The 20,809-nt window shown below is 43.9% G+C and overlaps 1 protein-coding gene across 13 annotated transcripts in view; it reads left to right on the plus strand.

Moving 5' to 3' along the window:
* Positions 1 to 20,809, plus strand: part of TACC2 (transforming acidic coiled-coil containing protein 2) — a 227,728-nt gene that overhangs the window by 46,710 nt on the left and 160,209 nt on the right. The gene's annotated exons all lie outside the window — the stretch shown is intronic.

The raw sequence follows: 20,809 nt of genomic DNA on the forward strand, positions 1-20,809 counted from the left end.
AGCCGTCATCTCTACTCTCCAGAGGAAGAAACTTTGCTTGGAGCACTATGCCATCCAAGCCCTAGTGGTGGAAAGTCCATTGTATCCCCGTGGAAGCTCTCTACCCTTCGAATACACAAAAACGGCTTCATACATACCCAAAAAGGTTCTTTCTCCCAATAGGGAGTCCCCTCAGTTTGGCTGCTTTGCTTTCCAGTTGCCACAGGGTGTCGCTGTTGTAACTTAGCCCTGCGTTGGCCAAACTTACGCAGAGGCTAGGCGGAGCCTCCCAGGTGCCCCGCCTCCCAGATGCTCCGCCCTGCCTAGGTCCCTGGACTCTTGGGCTTGAGCCCCGGTCCCCACCCAAGACGAGCCTGACCCTAGGCCGCTCCTCTTACGGCTCACAGTGCCCACCCTCGAGCACAGCTGCCCTGGAAATGCATCTGGACTGGTTCCAGCTCCACTGTCCAGTCTCTTGGAGCCCTTCCCTTCCTTGGGTACCAACAACCCTTGCCTTTTGAACCCTCGAAACATGATGGATCTTATCATACAATCTTTCGCCAGATAATGAAGCCATTAGGTTGCTGCTGCTGCTAAGTCGCTTCAGTCGTGTCGGACTCTGTGCGACCCCATAGACGGCAGCCCACCAGGCTCCCCCGTCCCTGGGATTCTCCAGGCAAGAACACTGGAGTGGGTTGCCATTTCCTTCTCCAATGCAGGAAAGTGAAAAGTGAAAGTGAAATTGCTCAGTCGTGTCCAACTCTTCCTGACCCCATGGACTGCAGCCTACCAGGCTGCTCCGTCCATGGGGTTTTCCAGGCAACAGTACTGGAGTGGGGTGCCATTGCCTTCTATGCCATAAGATTGCACCAGAGGAAATTACAGTTTTGGCAGGTTAAGGAAGATCTTAGATAGTGGCCATTTCCTGTGCTTCACCATCATACTTGCTCATTCTCAGAGGCAGGCACCAAGCAATACTTCAGAGATAACTGACCTTTCTCAAGGAGGGTCCCTAAGAGATTCCTGGGTAAACTTCTGGCACTGCTTTGTCCCTGAAAGAAGAGTGGACACTCAACAGCCAGCAGTCTTAACTGCTCTTCTTTGGCTCTCAAATGTGAGCAGGCATCAGAATCAACTGTAAGGCTGGTTAATACCCCGGTTGCTGGACCCATCCTCCAGAGATTCTGATTCAGTAGGTCTGGGGCCAGGCCTGAGAATGAGCATTTCTGACAAGTTCTCAGGTGCTGCTGGTCCAGGGATCGCACTTGAGAAGCACTACATTATGCCGGAGAGCTGTGCGAGCTGCGGGTCTGTGGTGTTGGGGTCCTGGGGAACTTGAACCGAAGGGATGACTGTAGAGACCATTCCAGGTAGGGGCAGAGGTCCCAGCTGGCCCTCTCCGAGGCAGAGCAGGAAGTGAGCCCAGACCTGGGGGTGGATGTTCACTAAAAACAAGGCTGGAGAAGTGACGCCAGAATGAGGAGAACTTGGAGGTCAGGGGAAGGGTTGAGATTTTATCCTGCAGGTAACAGGAAGCTGGGGAAGTGCTTTGTGCTTGGTTGGTTTGTATTTAAACAAGGGTTTCTGCATGCGAGGAGAGTGTTCCAAGAATTTGGGACCTGATTAATGCCCTGGAGCGGGGCATCTGGAAGGGCCCTAGGGAATGCTCTTTAGTTGATGGATGGAGGCTGGGAAGCCATCCCAGGGTGGAACCTGTTACTGAACTACACTCGGGTCTGCTTGCTGCTCTTGCAGCAAAGCCCATCTACTGACACTGAGTTGTGTTGAATGAAAGCACAGTGTTTGTTTCAGGCCACCAAGTAAGGAGAATGGGCATCTAATGTGCGAAAGATCTAAACTGCCTGATGGTTTTCAGAGAAGGGATTTTAAAGGCAATATTATGGATGAGGGTTGATCATAAACGGTTTTCTTACAGGTTGATGGTAGGTAACAGGGCGATGCTATGACAAGTCTAGACAGTGTATTAAAAAGCAGAGTCATCACTTTGCCACCAAAGGCCCATATAGTCAAAGCTATGGTTTTCCATTAGTCATGTACAGATGTGAGAGTTGGATCCATAAAGAAGGCTGAGCACTGAAGAACTGATGCTTTCAAACTGGTGCTGAGGAAGACTCTTGAGAGTCCCTTGGACAGCAAGGAGATTAAACCAGTCAATCCTAAAGGAAATCAACTCTGAGTGTTCACTGGAAGGACTGATGCTGAAGCTGAAGCCCCAATACTTTGGCCACCTGATGTGAAGAGCCAACTCATTGGAAAAGATCCTGATACTGGGAAAGACTGAGGGCAGGAGGAGAAAGAGGCAACAGAGGATGAGATGGTTGGATGGCATCATTGACTCAATGGACATAAGTTTGAGCAAACTCTGGGAGATAGTAAAGGACAGGGAAGCCTGGCGTGCTGCAGTCCATGGGGTTGCAAAGAGTCGGACATGACTGAGCAACTGGCAACAACAGGGTGATGATTGTGGAATCTCAGTCACCAGCTTTCTGGTTCCAACCAGTCTGGTGTCAACATGCTTTTGGTCAGCACGCAGTCACCATCCTCCGCCAGGATATTTTTATTTATATCCCTTCAGGAGGAACCAGGAGTCCTGTGACTCAATTGTTCTAATCATTAGCTGCTTGAGTCTGCTCTTTGGAATTCAGGGAAGGTCAAACAAGAGGCAGGGAACAAGGGAGTGGTTTGTACCCAGAAAGGCTTCACAGTCTTCCTTGGTTCAAACCCACAGAATCTGGAATTGATATGGATGCAGGCAGAGGAGACAGAGTCTAAGAAGATGCTAAGGTTCTGGACCAAGAACCTAAAAGAAGGATGCAATGTTAGAAACTAGAATGTCTAAAGTGAGAACTGCTATAGGGAAACTGTGATCAATTTTAGACACATTGAAGAAAAGTCCATCAGGCTTCCTGGGAACCCTGCTGGTGTGGTCTTTATGGAAGCTGGCCCCTGGCGTGGAGAGGAGTGAGTTAATGGGGTGATGATGGAGCATTGTGGCCTCAAACGCTATAATATCGTCATGGTGGCTTCAGTTATTTACACAAGTTATTCTCAGATATCTTGGCTCATTCCTGCTGCTGCTTCCGTGTATGTGTGTGGTGTGACTCTAAAACTATATTTAAGAGCTTAGGAACAGATCAGGGTTGGGGTGAAAGATTGAAAGACAGTAAGTGAAATCATAAGGGACGGTGTTTTCCAGACTTCTCAGATCACAGAATTTACCCAGGTGTTTGTGAAGTATATAAATTCCTAGGCCCCATCCTGCTCCTTCTGAATCAGAATCGCTAGATGTGGAGTCAAGGAATCTGTGTTTTGAATAAACACCCTGGGTGATTGTTTCCAGCCAGGACATTTGTAAATAGTGATCGACTGCCAGGTTCACCTTCTTGTGAGTTAAAATACCCAGTTTCTTGACCCCCTCCCTTGAAGCGGCAGCTCTAGTAGGTTTGGGGTGAGGTCCCCAAATCTGTGTTTAATAAAAAGGCCATGTGACTCTCATGATAAAGTTTGAGACACACTGACCCAGGGGTTACTCTCAGGCCGGTAACCATAGCTAACTTTTGTTTGCTCTTCTGTGAAGTTTAAATATGTATATTAATTTATATATATATATATGTATATATATATATGGCTCAGAAATCAGAGATAATTAGCATACATTAAACTCCTGCCCCCTCTTGTTTTCTCCTCTACGTTTTTCTTTCACTAAATGTCTATTGGGAATCATTTGGGGCCTGTTTTTCTGAAAGGCACTGGGGACACACCCAATAATCCTGGAGCCTGGGGACTTCGGCTCCAGTGGATGAGTAGGTTGTGGTGAGGAAGTCAGACATAGAAGTAGGAAACAGAAGGAAGCCGGACCCTTTCAGGTAGTGTCACAGCTCTGAAAGACCCCAAGTGGGTTGTTGGGATAGATAGTAAGGAAGAAGGGAGTGGCTCGTTTGGGTTAGACTGGTAATTGTCAAAGTGGGGATCCCAGATCAACAGGCTCTGCATCAACTGGAAACTTGATAGAGATGCTAAGTCGTGGGCTCTTCAGGCTCTGGGGTGAGCCCTCCCCAGAAGCAATTAGGTTGTTCTGATGCACCCTAAGGTTTGAGGACCATTGGATTAGATGGTCAAGGAGGGGAATGATATTTGAACTAAGTCTGGAATGACAGAGAGAGGGCAGGCATGGGAAGATCTGGGGAGAGCATCAGGCAGTGCAAAGACCTGAGGGGGAAATGAATTTGTTAGAGAAACTGAAGGAGGCTCATGAAGGAAAAGCAGGAGGTGGGCAGGGGCCAGATTAGCCAGGCTTGGGCCTTGAAGGTCAGCTATGGTAAGACATCCAGATTTAGATGCCTTGAACCAATATGTGTTTCAGCAGGACCTCTCTGGTTGCTGTGTGGAGAATGCAAGGGAGCAAGACTGCAGGCCAGGAGGTCTGAGGAGAGAGGCCATTGCAGGACCCTGAAAGGTGCAGGGATGCCTGGAACCAGGACAGGAAACCCATCCTTATTTTCACTATCTTCTTTTCTCTGCCCTCCCATGGGAACCTCTGTAGATAGTTCATTCCTCGTTGCCTTCCCTTTCCCCAAGAAAGTTCAATCCCATAGATAAATTGTGTATGTCTGTATACTGTGGTCTTTGCAGGGTCACAAACCAGGTGGTTCCAGTGGTAAAGAATCCGCCTGCCAATGCAGGAGACGCAGGACACTCTGGTTCAGTCCCTGGGTAGGGAAGATCCCTTGGAGGAGGAAATGGCAACCTACTCCAGTATTCTTGCCGGGAGAATCCCATGGACAGAGGAGCCTGGCAGGCTACAGTCCATAGGATTGCTAAGAGTCAGACATGATCTAGTATCTGAGCACATAAATATGCTCAGATGTAATATCTAAGATTATTTTTTCTGCCTCCTGAGAGCCAGTTTTCACCCCTCTGTGGATGATACTGATCCACTGATGATGCAAGGACTAAGGTGATAACGGTGAAGATGGAGAAACATACGCAGCTTTGAATATCTTGCGTATAGTGAAGCTAAAGATGCCAGGACTTGCTGAAGGATGGGATTTAGGAGGGAGAGAAGACTCAAGAAGTTTCCTGAAGTTTGGGCTTGAGCAGTTAAGTAAACGGGGACATTTGCTGAGATATGAAAAACTGGCCTGATCAGGTCTACCTGCCAAGGCCCATAGTCACAGACGCAGTGTCCAGGAGGAAACCCTGTCGCTACAGGTACCAGTCTGACAAGACAGCGAACTATCACCAACCCTGTCTCAGACTAGGGGAGACTGGGGCGGCCCCCCACGTTTGAGAGAAAAGCCGTGATCTCCTTTGCGCTTCGCAGATGGCCCATTTCCTGCTGTATACCTGTGGTCCTGTGATGGATAATAAGAAACATATATTTGGTCTTCATCCCAGCCCTGGCACTGAGCTCCTAAGACCTTTGGAATTTCCTAAGTGATGAGAGCAATAAAGAAGGTGTCTTTTGTTATGCTAATGAAGCAACTTTTGGAAAGCACTTAAAAGTGGGGGCTGCCTGCCAAGGGAACCAACTCTGTGATTGGAGGGTTGGGACCTTGACAATTAAAAACTTAGAGGATCCTCTGTAGGGGACTTATTGTGCTGACTGTTTAAATTTTATTTTATGCATTAAAAAAATACTTATTAGCCTATTTATTTTGTCTGCATTGGAGCTTAGCTGCAGCCCTGGGCTTCTCTCTAGTTGTGTCGTGGGCTTAGTTGCCCTGTGGCGTAGGGGACTTTAGTTCCCCATCGGGACTGAACCAGAGTCCAGTGCTTTGTAAGGCAGATTCTTAACCACTGGATCACCAGGGAATTCTCGTGGACTGACTTGTAAAAAATCATTTTTATTTCTTAATTTGGAGTATGTAAGTCATTCAGGGATGTCTGACTCTTTGCGACCCCGTGGACCAAAACCCCCCAGGCTCATCTGCCCATGGGATTCTCCAGGCAAGAGCACTGGAGGGGGTTGCCATGCCCATCTCCAGGGGATCTTCCCGACCCAGGGATCAAACCGGGGTCTCCTGCATTGCAGGCAGATTCTTTGCCATCTGAGCCACCAGGTGAAGTATGGTTGATTTATAATGTTGTGTTAGTTTCGGTTGTACAGTGAAGTGATTCAGTGTGTGTATATATATACACACACACGTATGTGTATATATGTGTATATGTATGTATATACATATGTATATATGTGTGTGTGTGTATATATATATATATGCTCCCCTGGTGGCTCAGTGGTAAAGAACCTGCCTGCCAATGCAGGAGATGGGGATTGAGAGTTCAGTCCCGGGGTTGGAAAGATCCCGTGGAGGAGCAAGTGGCAACCCACTCCAGTATTCTTGCCTGGAGAATTCCATGGACAGAGGAAACTGACGTGCTGCAGTCCATGGGATCAGAAAGAATCGGACATGACTTTTGTGACTAAACAACACCAACTACTGTATATTTATGTATGTATATATATATAGATTCTTTTTCACATTCTTTTTCCTTATCGATTATTTTTGAACTAAGGCCACTGCATGCTGGTCAGTGGACTCAGGGCATAAACACTTACCTTACCCAGCAACTCTGTGTGGATGAATGCAGGTGACCTGAGGGGTTATATGAGGAAACTGAGGTTCGAGAGGTGAAGGAACTAGCTAGCCCCCAGGTCACACAGATAGAACCTGGCATGCTGAGGACTCGAATCCAGCTTGGTTTGAAATGCCACCTAAAGCTCAGACCCACAATCAGGAGGCTGAGTTCTTACAGGTGCCTGAAAAGATTTGTGTTGTGGTCTCCATAATTAGAAAGCAAACCCCAATCTATTTTAAAGAAGGTCAGTTCTCAGACCCAGAAAAAAGAAAAACCAAAAAAGATCTGGTCAGTTTTATGAGCAGCGGCCCAGGCCGGCGCTTTATTACCGGGACCCGTGTTTCCTAAAGCAGTGGATTCTGTTCCTTTAAACGAAGCTTTGTGAAGGCCTGAATTCCGGATCCTAACAGGCTCCTGCCAAGGCTGGGTGTGTCAGGCAGGGCGGGTGCGGCCGGCCCGACTTCTGACTCACTATTTATCTCCGGCAGGAAGTAAACACGGGGAGGAGCTGGGGAGGGAGGGAAGGAGGCAGCTCGCTGACTTTTGACGCTGGCTGGGAAGGAAGGTCGTGTGCTGAGTTAGGTGTGTGTCTGCTTTCTACTCTTCTGGTTTCAGCCCAGAACCTTTAAGAAGCGAAGAAGAATAGTGCTGTTCCCTTCTGAAATAGTACTTGGAAAACAAAGGAAATTAGAAAGTAGAGGGGGAAAAAGAAATCACCACCTACAGACAACTGTGCTTAAAATATTAGTGTTTCCCTCAGAGTTCTCTTGTTTTTTTCTAGTTCTTTATTGATTGGGATAGCTGTGTACACATACACATATATATTTATACATCATTTCAGTTCAGTCGCTCAGTTGTGTCCAACTCTTTGCAACCCCATGGACTGCAGCATGCTAGGCTTCCCTGTCCATCACCAACTCCCGGACCTTACTCAAACTCATGTCCATTGAGTCAGTGATGCCATCCCACCATCTCATCCTCTGTTGTCCCCTTCTTGTCCTGCCTTCAATCTTTCCAGTCATCAGCGTCTTTTCCAATACGTCAGTTAAAAAACTTATAAATTATTAAATATATATGATAATAAACATGTACTTAAATATAAAAATACTTAAACATGTTAATATAAATGTTACATAAATTTATAGTATATTTGAATAATTTCATAAGCTATTTTTTGAGCAGTTTTACAGAAAAACAATAGTACAGAGAATTCCCTCAAGCCATCCCTTCTCTGTACAGCTCCCCCTTATTATTATTAAGATTTTGCATTAGTGTGGTACATTTGCTACAGTTAATGAACCAGTATTGATAATTATAAATCAAATCTGTACTTTCCATTAAGGTTCACTCTTTGTATTATACATTGTCATGTGTTCACCATTATATCGTACAGGATGGTTTCTCAGCCTTGAACGTTTCCTGTGTTCCACTTATTCATCCCTTTCTCCCTCCTTCCTTTCCTCCCTCCCCTGGCCAGCATCAGTATTTTTGGTCTCCGTAGTTTCTTTTTTTCCCTATTACCTTTTTTAAATCGGTATAAAATACATACTGTTCAAGTATGTAAATCTGAGCTTGATGAATCTTTGCACTCCTGTGCACTTGTAATCACACTCAGATCTATTTCCATCACTCCAGAACATTTTATCTTGTCACTTCCCAGTCAGTACCTCTGTCCTAGAATAACAGTGATTTGAACTTCTACCACCAGTGACTAGTTTTGCGAGTTCTTGAACTTCATATAAATGGTATTGAACAGTATATATACTTTGGTGTCTGGTTTCTTTTACACACTGCTACTTACTGATTTTTTTTAATTGTTTTTATTGTGGTTTAAAAAGGCAAAGCATTCCATTTACCATCTTAACCAATATAGTGTTTAGTAGTACCGTTCAGTAGTGTTAAGTATAACATGTGTTATAGTTTCTTAGTTTCTTAAGGTAGAAACAGGTCATTTCTTTGAATCTTCCTTTTTTAGTTTAGGTGTTTGAGTGTCTTAAAAGCCACTCAAAATGCTGCTTTAACTGTATCTGACACATTTTGATATTTGTGTTTTCATTTTCTTCAAATACTTTCTAATTATCAGTTTAATGTCTTCTTTGACTCATAGGCTATTTTGAAGTGTATTATTTGATTTCCAAATAGTTGGAGATTTTTCCGGTTACCTTTCTGTTATTGATTTCTAATATAATTCCATTGTAACCAGATAATATCCTTTGACTAATTTAAATCTTTTAAAATTTATTGAGATTTTTTTAATGTGTAGAATATCATCTGTCTTATAAATGTTTCACTTACACTTGAAAAAAATTAATTCTGCCACTGTTGACTAGTGTTTAATAAATGTCAGTGAGTCAAGTTGGTTGATAGTTGTTCCAGTCTTCTGTATCCGTGCTGATTGTCTATCTCTTCTATCGATTATTGAGAAAAGTGTATGGAGCTATTACCTTTTAATTGTGGATTTGTTCATTTCTCCTTTTATCAGTTTTGTGTTAGGTAGATAAACTTTCAGAATGGTTACATCCTCTTAATGAGTTGGCCTCTTTTTCATTTAACCTTTTTTCCAGTTGGTAATGTCTTTGCTCTAAAATGGACTTTGATGTAATACAGAGACATTAGTGTTTTCATGGTGTGTCTTTCCCCCCTTCATTTTTGACTCTTAACAGATTTGTGCTTGTTAAGCAAAGTTTGAAGTGCCTTTTTTGTAGGCAGCATATAAGTTGGATCTTGCTTTATCAATGCATTCTGAATATCTCCAACTTTTGACCGGAGTGCTTATAACAGTTACATTTAACATGACTATTAATATGGTTGGTTTAAATCTACAGTCCTTTTGCTTTTCGCTGTCCATCTCTTGTTTGGTTCATTTCCCCTCCTTTTTGGCCTTTTACAAAATTTCATTATTTTTACGATTCTCCTTTACTTCCCTTTAGACTTATGAGCTACAGTATTTGTGTTATCTTAAGTGGTTGCTTCAGGATCTATAATATGTATCTTTGATGTATCACAATCTACTATTAAGTGATATTGCATCTTTCACATATATTAGAAGAATCTTGCCAAAGTATACTTGCATTTCTACACTTTTGGCCTTTGTGCTGTTGTTGACATACATTTTACTACTACTATTGTGTTACAAATCCTACAATATATGTTATTTTTGCTTTACACAGCCAATTATCTTTTAAAAGCTACTTAAATAATAAGGAAAAATGACTTTACATTTACCTGCATAGTTAGCATTTCTGGTGCTCTTTATTATTTTATATAAATACTGATGGCCATCTGGTATTATTTTCTTTGGATTTAAGGGACTGCCTTCAACATTTCTTGAAATACTGATCTGCTGGTATTGAATTCTTTTAGCTTTTGTATGTCTGAAAAAATCTTTATTTCATCTATGCTTTAGAAATTTATTTTCACTGGGCAAAGAGTTCTAAGCAGACAGTTTTTCTTTTTTCCCTTTTATTGCTTTAAAGATATTACTCCATTGTATTGTAGCTTGCATTGTTTCCAAGCAAAATCTGATGTCATCCTTAAGTTTGTTCTTTTGTTTTTTTTTTCCCCCTGCTCTGACTGACTTTAATATTTTTTACTTTTTCACTGGTTTTAAGCAATTTGGTTATAATATGCCTTGGTATAAGTTTCTTCTTATTTCTTATGCTTGAAATTATTAATAGTTAGATTTGTGGGTCTGTGGGTTTAAATAGTTGTCCTACAGTTCACCCATAATCTCAATCTGTTCTTTCTTTCAAGTCTTTTTCTCTCTGTGTTTCATTTTGGGAGAATTTCTATTGCTATGTCTTCAAGTTCACTAATTTTCTCTGTAATGAGTAATCTGTTTTTAATCCATCCCAGTGTGTTTTTCATTTCAGGAACTGTATTTTTCATCTCTAGAAGTTTGATTTAGGTCTTTTTTATATTACTATCATCCATGTCTGTACTTAACATGTACTTAACACTCTAGCATCCAATAACACTCAATGTCCATTTCATAACACATGTACTTTTCTCTGGCATCCTGAACATATGTACTACAGTTACATTACTTTGTAAAAAGTCTTCGTGTACTAATTCTGTTATTTGCCCAGTTTCTGGGTTGGCTTTGATGAATTGGGTTTTTTTTTTTCAAGATGGGTCTATTTTCCTACTTCTTTGCATGCTAGACACTGTGGACTTTATGCTTCCAGATTCTGGATATTTTTGAATTCCTATAAATATTCTTGAACTCTGCTCTGGGATGCAGTTATTTGGAACAGCTTAACCTTTTGGGGTGTTGCTTTTAAGCTTTGTTAGGAGGGACTAGAGCAGTGTTCGTTTTCCTCCACTACTGAGGCAAAGCCCTTCTTAGTACTCTAACAGATGGCCCATCAATTATGAAGCTTTCCACCCTGGTTGGTAGGAATGGGAACTCTTCCCAGCCCTGTATTAACTTTGAGGATTCTCTCTTATAAACCTTGCAGGAGGTCGGTACCTTGTCTCATGTCTTTTCCATACGCATACACGCCAATCCGTATTTTGTGTATCTCTGGAGTTCTCTTTGTGCAGCTTTTGCTTCTTGGTAGTTTGTCTTGGGAATTCTAGATGCCTTGGTCACTGCTGACATCCAGCTTCATCTCCTTAAGTCAGGGAGACTAACAGGCTCAAGCTGGGGTCCCCTACCCTGGGACACTCTCCAGGCCATAAGCTGAGGCAATAGCAGGGCTTACTCTGTTCCTTTCCATCTCCAGGGATCCCCGCCCTGCATCTCCCACGACTCTGAAAGAAGCCAGTCTTCTATCAAACCCAACCCCCTGTTAGTTAATAATTCTTTATATGACATTTTCCAACCCTGGCTCCCTGAAAACTTTGGAAAACCTACTGTATCAAATTTCTTTCTTTAAATGGAAATGCAGCGAAAAACACCTGGCATTTATTTTGGGAGCAGTGGGGAGTCCTTCTAGAAAAAAATAAGAGAGAGGATGCCAGGAGCAAGAGTTGTTTCTTTTTTCTCTTCAAGAACAGCTTGTATCGCAGACACTTGCTGTCTCCTGTGTCTTTTTTACAGCCTCAAATGCCAACTTTGACAGCAGTTAATCTTCCAAAATGCGTCACTGCTGTTGTGCTAGGACCGGAAAGGAGCCTAGGATGGTCTTTATGTCTTTGACATTGAACCAGCTTGGCCCCCACTAATTTTGACTCATCACCCCCCACCTGCCCCGCTGCCGTATAAACCAATGGGATTACAGAGAGACACATCTCAGCAAAGTGGCTTATGGCTGGGTATTGTTCTAACAAGAAATCCTTAGTCACGTTTTTGAACTTAGTCTCACACAGGCGACATTGGTAATATGTTCTTTTTCAGAGGGTGGCCCAAATTCCCTGAAAGATTTTTCAGTCATCAAGAGAAAACTGCATCATGTTCCCTGGTTTGTACTCTGTTGGCTAAGGGATGAAAGTTTCTCTAAAATATGTTAGAAGCCTTATCAAGAAGGAATATCACAAAAATATGGTTTACCACTATTTCTTATTCAAAATACCCTTGTGGTATCAAAATAAATATGCTATAATCTAATCATATGGGCAAAACAGTCATTTTCATTTTTCCAAGGATGACTAGTAGGATTTAACTTGCAGTTCAGGAGATCTTCATGTTCTCAGTTAAATATTCTGCCCACTTTCTTGATTTGTGCTTATTAGAGTTTTAAAAATCTTTTTTTTATTGTGCATAAAAATAAATATGTCTAAGAAAGCAAAACTGTTGGTACCAAAGAGCACAGTGGGGGCTGGGCGGGGTGGTGGAGGTAAATTGGGAATTTGAGATTAACATATACACACTACCATATATAAAGTAAGTAAATCACAAGGACCCACTTTATAGCACAGGGAACTCTAGTCAGTATTTTGTAATAACCTATAATGGAAAAGAATCTGAAAAGGAATATATGTGCTGTGCTGTGATTAATCACTCAGTCGTATTCGACTCTGTGACCCCATGGACTGTAGCCCACCAGGCTCCTCTGTCCATGGGATTCTCCAGGCAAGAATACTGGAGTGGGTTGCCATGCACTCCTCCAGAGGATCTTCCCAACCCAGGGTTCAAATCCAGGTCTCCCACATTGCAGGTGAATTCTTTATTCATCTGAGCCATCAGGAAAGCCATATATATATATATGTATGTATATATTATATGCCTAAGACAAAAAACTACCTGTATACAGCATTAAAGACATTTATTAACTAATTGTGAATAACATTTATGGAAATTTCACTTTGTGATCACATCTTACTAATTTTATCCAATAAATATATTATTAGATTAAAAACTAACAGACCCCCCAATATCTCCTCTAATGGGATTGTAGTTTTATTTTTGATGTTTGACTATTAAGAAGTATCCAAATGACCAGAAATAATTATTATGCCAGAAATGTATTTGAGTGAATTTCTGTTTTCTTGTGCTAATATCTATGTACATTTGAAGTACAATGACAGACAGAAGGAAGAGACACAGAATTCATTCCAGCTACAGGGAAGGCTTGTGGGTCACACTTCAAGCCCAGCACTAAAGCTGGAAACCACACAATTGGGTCAACCCCCACATGAGGGTTGCTGAGAAAAATCGATGACAGGACAGTTTTTTAACTTTCTTTGGAGTTCAGTTGCCTGTACTCACCTCCACTGTGCTGGATAATGGAGTCTCATGAGTGCGCCAACACACCGACCTTTCGGTTCAGTTCGGTTCAGTCGCTCAGTTGTGTCCAACTCTTTGCAACCCCATGGACTGCAGCACGCCAGGCCTCCCTGTCCATCACCAACTCTCAGAGTTTATGCAAACTCATGTCCATTGAGTCGGTGATTCCATCCAACCATCTCATCCTCTGTCGTCCCCTTCTCCTCCTGCCTTCAACCTTTCCCAGCATTAGGGTCTTTTCAAATGAGTCAGTTCTTCGCATTGGATTATGGAGTCTCATGAGTGTGCCAACACATTGACCTTAAAGTCATATAAAAGTTCATGTAGCAAAGTGTAGGCTAAATATTAAGAGTGCTTTGGTGTTTTATCTACCCTCACACATACCCCTTTATCCCCAATAACTCTTTAGACCCTACCAATATTTTCCTTTCATCTATTGCTTGAATTGCTCAAGCATTGTGGTCTTTCTTTTTTCTAACACAGAATGAGCACAGAAAAGAGTTAAAACTGCATTTAAAAGATACAGCTGAGTCTGATGGGGCTGCCAAGGTCAGCAGGCTCCCTGGCATCCATGTAGGGAGTGTTGTTTGGAAAAAGTTAGGACCATGTTTGGAAAAATGTAGACTGGACCTAATTTGCTAGGATCACAAAGAAGTTGCTGAGGAGGTACCTTTCTCTGTAAATACCATGTTATGGTTGTTAAAGCATGGCAGTTGTCATCGCCTTATTAACTTGAGAGTTCTTTGCACGGATCATTCAGAATGTAAATTTCTTCTCTAAAGTCTCTGGAATGGTGAGCCATACCCTCAGTGCAGGAGTCAACCTAAGTGAGCAGTTATGGTGTCAGTTAGAAAATATATATTTCTTCACTTATTTATTCATCCCATTGTCAACTAAAAAAAAAAAAAGCATAGCATGAGAGTTGTGAGTTAAGTGTTCAGTTCAGTTCAGTCAGTCAGTCGTGTCCGACTCTTCGCAACCCCATGAATCGCAGCACGCCAGGCCTCCCTGTCCATCACCAACTCCCGGAGCTTACTCAAACTCATGCCCATCAAGTCGGGGATGCCATCCAGCCATCTCATCCTCTGTCATCCCCTTCTCCTCCTGCCCCCAATCCCTGCCAGCATCAGGGTCTTTTCCAATGAGTCAGCTCTTCGCATGAGGTGGCCAAAGTACTGGAGTTTCAGCTTCAGCATCAGTCCTTCCAATGAACACCCAGGACTGATCTCCTTTAGGATGGACTGGTTGAATCTCCTTGCAGTCCAAGGGACTCTCAAGAGTCTTCTTCAACACCACAGTTCAAAAGCATCAATTTTTCAGCTCGGGGGCAAAATGAGGACTATAGGCTGGGAGACAGAATTTCAGAGAACTCTGAGGACCTGCTCCAAAGAGTTGGGGGGAACGTCAGTGTTATATATGATTTCAGTGAAGAGGGGTATGTGCAGTCAAGCACACATCTTGGTAGAAGCTTGCTGCTCGTCATGAGAAGATGTCTCCATTAATGATTTTAGTCTTTTTCTAGATATGCAAGTGAAAAAACCGGTTTAAAACTCAACATTCAAAAAACAAATATCAAAAAAAAAAAAAAAAAACAAATATCATGGCATCCCGGTCTCATTCAGTTCAGTTCAGTTCAGTCCAGTCTCATTACTTTGTAGCAAATAGATGGGAAAAAAGTGGAAACAGTGTCAGACTTTATTTTCTTGGGCTCCAAAATCACTGCAGATGGTGATGGCAGCCACAAAATTTAAAGATGCTTGATCCTTGGGAGGAAAGCTACAACAAACCTAGATAACATATTAAAAAGCAGAGACATTACTTTGTCGACAAAGGCCTATATAGTCAAAGCTATGGTTTTTCCAGTAGTCATGTACGGACAGTGAGAGCTGCACAATAAAAAAGGCTGAGCTCTGAAAAATTGATGCTTTTGAACTGTGGTGTTGGAGAAGACTCTTGAGAGTCCCTTGGACTGCAAGGAGATCCAACCAGTCCATCCTAAAGGAGATCAGTCCTGGGTGTTCATTGGAAGGACTGATGTTGAAGCTGAAACTCCAAAACTTTGGCCACCTGATGCAAAGAGCCGACTCATTGGAAAAGACCCTGATGCTGGGAAAGATTGAGGGTAGGAGGAGAAGGGGACGACAGAGGGAAAGATTGAGGGTAGGAGGAGAAGGGGACGACAGAGGGCAAGATGGTTGGATGGCATCACCAACTCGATGGACATGAGTTTGAGCAAGCTCAGGGAGCTAGCGAAGGACAGGGAAGCCTGTTGTGTTGCAGTTCATGGGGTCGCAAAGAGTCAGACATGACTGAGCGAGTGAACAGCAACCTATCCATCCATCCATCCATCTATTCATGCACACATCCATTCATCCATCCATCCAGTGACACATTCATATAGTTAATGTTTGCTATATGCCAAGCACCAGCGATACAGTACTTAAAAGAGGCAAGGCCCAGTCTTCATCATACTCCGGAAGGAGAAATGGTCATGACGGTAGCCGTGACTAGTGCCCTCACACGATGTTTCTGTCGAAGGAGATCTGATCCCAGAGGCCAGGCCAGGGAGGCTTCATTGAGAAGTAGAGACTGCGTCTGAGATTCTCAGGGAGAAGCAGGAGCCAGCTCCAGGGAGATGCAGGGATGGAGAGCTCTATGTGGACTGCATCTGGAAAGGCAGGCTGGGGGCACAGCTGACTGCAAACTGAAGTCATCACTGGAGGGTCTTCCCACGAGGGTGACAGGATCAGGCTTTCATGTCTAAGCCGTAGTTCTGGATGCAGCCTGGAGAAGAGAGTGCAGGGGCCGGCCTGGGTGGGAGAAGAGTTTGCCGCCCTGGTCCAGGAGAGGCGAGGCCAGCAAGTACGAAGCAGCCAGAGGCGGCAGGAGCCTGGAGCCAGGCAGGGCTTGATCTCACTTTGCACCAGGAGCTCTGCATGCGACCCAGGTCTGGTCTGGAAGCTCTTTGTGGATGTTTTTTCATTTGTGCATCGAGGGGTGAGGCGATATCCACTCTGCCTGGCTACTGTGTGGATTAAATGTCATCAGAACTGAAAAGTGCTTAGCGTGGGCTTGGCCTTAGTAAATACTCAGGATGTGGCAGCCGTCCATCTTGGCGATTTTGCTTTATGGTTTTGCTGGTTCCCTTGAAGCCTGGTAGTGCAGAGACCATGTTTGTTTTTCCCCCAGCCAGTCTCCTTCCTCTTCTCAAGCATTCCTAGTTGGCTTGAGTGTGCGTCTTCAGAACTACGCCTTAGGAACCCATCTGGATGTGATTGTCTCCAGCTCGGGTGGTGGGGAGGGCCTTCTCTGCATCTCCATCATCTGCTCAGCCCTTTGCTGCAGCGAATCAGCCCTCCTCCCAAGTCTCCGGACCCCATGCCTCTCCCTTTGTTGGTGGGGGGCATCGTGGCCGCATCGGGGAGGCGGTGGTCCACACTGTGCTCTGCCCTCCTCAGCTCAAAGGCAGTGCCCTCCCCTCTTTGGACTGAGCCTTGCATTTAGAACACGCTGCCCAGCCCACAAGAGCTCGCCTTTAGATTCTGAGCTGAACCTCTATCCTACACATTTTTTATTCTATCTTGAAGCACAAAAGGACATTGTGCAAGCTCCAATTAATACAGGGCCCTTACAGATCACTTTGTAGAATTTTTCCTGCCCTTGGGCAAATCTCCTCCTGGAGAGTGACTTTAATCTGGTTTAAAAATTGGCTTCTGATGGGCAATCATAGAGATTACAGGTGCTCAGTTCAGGTGAAAGAAAGCCAAGACTGGGTCCTTATTTTGAAGGGAGTCCGTGTTCACATTCTGGGGGATGTTATTCCTGGTCTCTCTCTTATAATACCCGCAGGTCTTCAAGGTGCCCCAGTGGAGTGAATTTTTCATCCTGTCCCCAGACGGTCATGACTTCAGGCAGCCTGAAGGGAAGTCGCACACTCTCCTGAGTTGGCCACTGCTCTCAGAGGCAAATCAGTAAAGCTACTTTGTTCTTTTGTTGCCAGTGCACAGGGAGCTGTGTTTTGTGCTTCTTGAACAAGCAGACATCAGTAGGAATGCTTCATTTCTGAATTTCATGCCATTAATCTCATTAGCTACTAAACGATTTGACCCCCCACTTAATGAGTGGAACACAATTAAGTATAAAGTGCCTATTAAAAGGAAAATAGCCAGGTTCACAGGTACAGAGTTACTGGTTCTGAAACAATCCACTGAATTTCAGAAATCCTGCTCTGCAGAGGTCAAGTCAAGGAATGTTACCTGCAATTCTAGTGGTTTCACTTCTGTCCATCAGCACAAGGCCAGGACTCTCCATGGGCATGTCTGTCCTAGTGACCTCTTGAGGATTGGAGAGATTAATGTAACTTAACCCTCTTTAGTTTTCTCTTCTTTGCTCTTGTGAGCCCTGCTTTTTGTCTGAAAATGCTAATCTTGTTGAGATAGTAGCCAACTCTCTCTTGGGTCCATCTGAAATATTTTCAGTGTCATATTTGCAGAGGCATTACTTTACCATTAAGGTCTGTCTAGTCAAAGCTATGGTTTTTCCAGTAGTCATGTATGGATGTGAGAGTTGGACTATAAAGAAAGCTGAGCACTGAAGAATTGATGCTTTTGAACTGTGCTGTTGAAGACTCTTGAAAGTCCCTTGGACTGCAAGGAGATCTAGCCAGTCCATCCTGAAGGAGATCAGTCCTGAATATTCATTGGAGGGACTGATGTTGAAGCTGAAACTCCAATAATTTGGCCACCTGATGTGAAGAACTGACTCATTTGAAAAGTCCCTGATGCTGGTCAAGATTGAGGGCAAGAGGAGAAGGGAATGACAGAGGATGAGATGATTGGATGGCACCACCACCACAATGGCCATGAGTTTGAGTAGGCTCCAGGAGTTGGTGATGGACAGGGAAGCCTGGCTAGCTGCAGTCCATGGGGTCGCAAAGAGTCGGACACGAATGAGCATCTGAACTGATACTGAACTGATGTGCAGAGATGAGCATTAAATCAGGATGCCTGGTGTAGTGACACCTGTACCCACCTCCTTCGAGGTTGTCATGTGATGTCATGCATACTTCATAGGTGAGGGGCTTGGTGAGAGGCTAGAATGGAGTCAGGTAAAGAGCCTCTTGCCTTCTGCCTCAGTTCATTCAGGCTGCTATAAACATGCCATAGACTGGATGGCTTAGCCAACAGACACGTGTTTCTTGTGATGCTGGAGGCTAGAAATCTAATATCCAGGTGCCAGCAGATTTCAAATCTGGTGAGGACCCACTTCCTAATGCATAAGTGGATGCCTTCTCTGGGAGTCCTCACATGGCAAAAGGATCAAGGGAACTCTCTGGGAATCTCTTTTCAGTTCAGTTCAGTCACTCAGCCATGTCCGACTCTTTGCGACCCCATGAACCACAGCATGCCAGGCCTCCCTGTCCATCCCCAACTGCCAGAGTCTACCCAAACCCATGTCCATTGAGTCAGTGATGCCATCCAGCCATCTCATCCTCTGTCGTCCTCTTCTCCTGCCCTCAATCTTTCCCAGCATCTCTTTTTTAAGGGCACTAATCCCTTCATGGGGGCTCCACCCTCATGACTAACACCTTCCAAAGACCCTTCTTTCCTAATACCATTGAGAGGGTTAATAGGTAGGAAGGCCAGAGGTCCTCAAGTGGTGGAAGGAAATAAACTGCAAGTGGCGGATGTTTTTTTTCCCCCTTCTCTGTTGAGGACACCTGGTTCTGCCTGAACTGAACTTTTTTCAAACCTTGAGATAACCAATGCGTTTTTTCTTACAGAAGTGTTTTTCTTGAGCTATGTTAATGAAACTATGTAATTGCTTTGAAATGTGCCTTTTCTCAAACCGGTTCGCCTAAGACGAACCTTTTTTTTTTTTTCTTTTCTCAGACCTTGGGCTGATAATGGCGCAGCAAACCAATATTCATGTCAATTGTTTTATGGCCAGTGATGACACACCTTGTTCCATTCTATCTCAGAAATGCATATTGTGGGAGAAGGGCCTGGTGAAACTCCCTCAGCCTTGAGGTGTCTCTCTTGTCTGATTAACAGCTTGCTAACAGACATAAAACACCTTGCTAAAAACTAGCAAGCAGGCACTCTTTCTGTCCCCTTCTGATGTCTGTGTCAGAAGTTTTCCCTATCTCTTATTGTGCTTTAATAATAAAACGTTGCTACACAAAAGCTCCTTGTAGTCAAGCCTCGTCTCTGACCCCGGATTTAATTCTCCTTCAGAGGCCACAAATCCCAGTGTAGCACATGGCTTGCAACCTCAACCTTTCACCATCATCTTGGGGATTAGTTTTCAACATATGAATTTTGGGGGACACAAACATTCAGTCTCCCTCCTTAAAAGTTTTTGCTTTTGGAGGCATAGAATGAATAAGATGATCATGGTCTGTCAGATTCAAGCTTAATTCCTCTGTTCTCAGGGTTCTTCTCTGCAAAATGGCAATAGTAATATCCACCTTGCAAGGCTATTGGTAGGGTTAAATGAGAGATAATCCATGTAAAGCACTGATGTTGAATAAATTTCATCCATTAGTATTTTCCCAACTTTTCATTTTGGAAAATTTGAAGCCTTAAAAATGTTGAAAGGATAGTAAAATGATATCCAGTATACCCATTGCAGTAGTTTGTTCACAGTGCCATAAGAGAATCCCACAGACTGGGAAGCTTCAACAACAGAATTTTGTTTCTTCACAGTTCCAGAGGCTGGAATGCCAAGGTCAGGTGCTGGCAGAGGTGGCTTCTGTTGAGACCTTTCCTCTTGGTTTGCAGATGGCACCTTCCTGCTGTGTCTGCTAGGGCCTCTGTCTGTATGAGTAACTCCTGGTGTCCCCCTTCTTCTCACAGGGACGTAAGTTCTCCTGGGTTAGCACCCCACTCTTATGACCTCACTTAAATCTAATCACCTCCTTAAAGGCCCTGTGTCCACATACTCAGTCACATTATGGATTAGGACTTCAATATGGACTTTCAGGGGGACACAGCTCAGTCCATAATTGTTTTTGTTGAGTCACTAAGTCACACCCAACTCTTTGTGACCTCACAGCATGTCAGGCAGGCTTCCCTGTCCATCACTATCTCCCAGACTTTGCTGAAACTCCTGTCCATTGAGTTGGTGATGCCATCCAACCATCTCATCCTCTGTCATCCCCTTCTCCTCCTGCCTTCAATCTTTCCCAGCATCAGGGTCTTTTCCAGTGAGTTGGCTCTTTGCATCAGGTGGCCTAAGTATTGGAGCTTCAGCTTTAGTATCAGTCCTTCCAATGAATATTCAGGATTGATTTCCTTTAGGATGGACTGGTTTGATCTCTTTGCTATTTAATTTCCCTATTCACTACTGACCTACATGGAAAACCTCAGACTGAATGTTTGAGATTCTCTGAATTGATTTTTGGAGAAAGTCATGGTTATGGGTGCGGTAGGATGGGGAGTGGGCTCTCTCCATGGGGAGGATGAGCCGCATGCGGGTGGTGTGTTACGTGCTTTGGTGGGAGAGGGGCGGGGTGATTCTGCCTGTGCTGTGCTCTCTCCTTACCCTCCATGAGAACTG

The sequence above is a fragment of the Odocoileus virginianus genome, chromosome 7 (genome assembly GCF_023699985.2).
Source record: "Odocoileus virginianus isolate 20LAN1187 ecotype Illinois chromosome 7, Ovbor_1.2, whole genome shotgun sequence".
Lineage (NCBI taxonomy): Eukaryota > Metazoa > Chordata > Mammalia > Artiodactyla > Cervidae > Odocoileus > Odocoileus virginianus.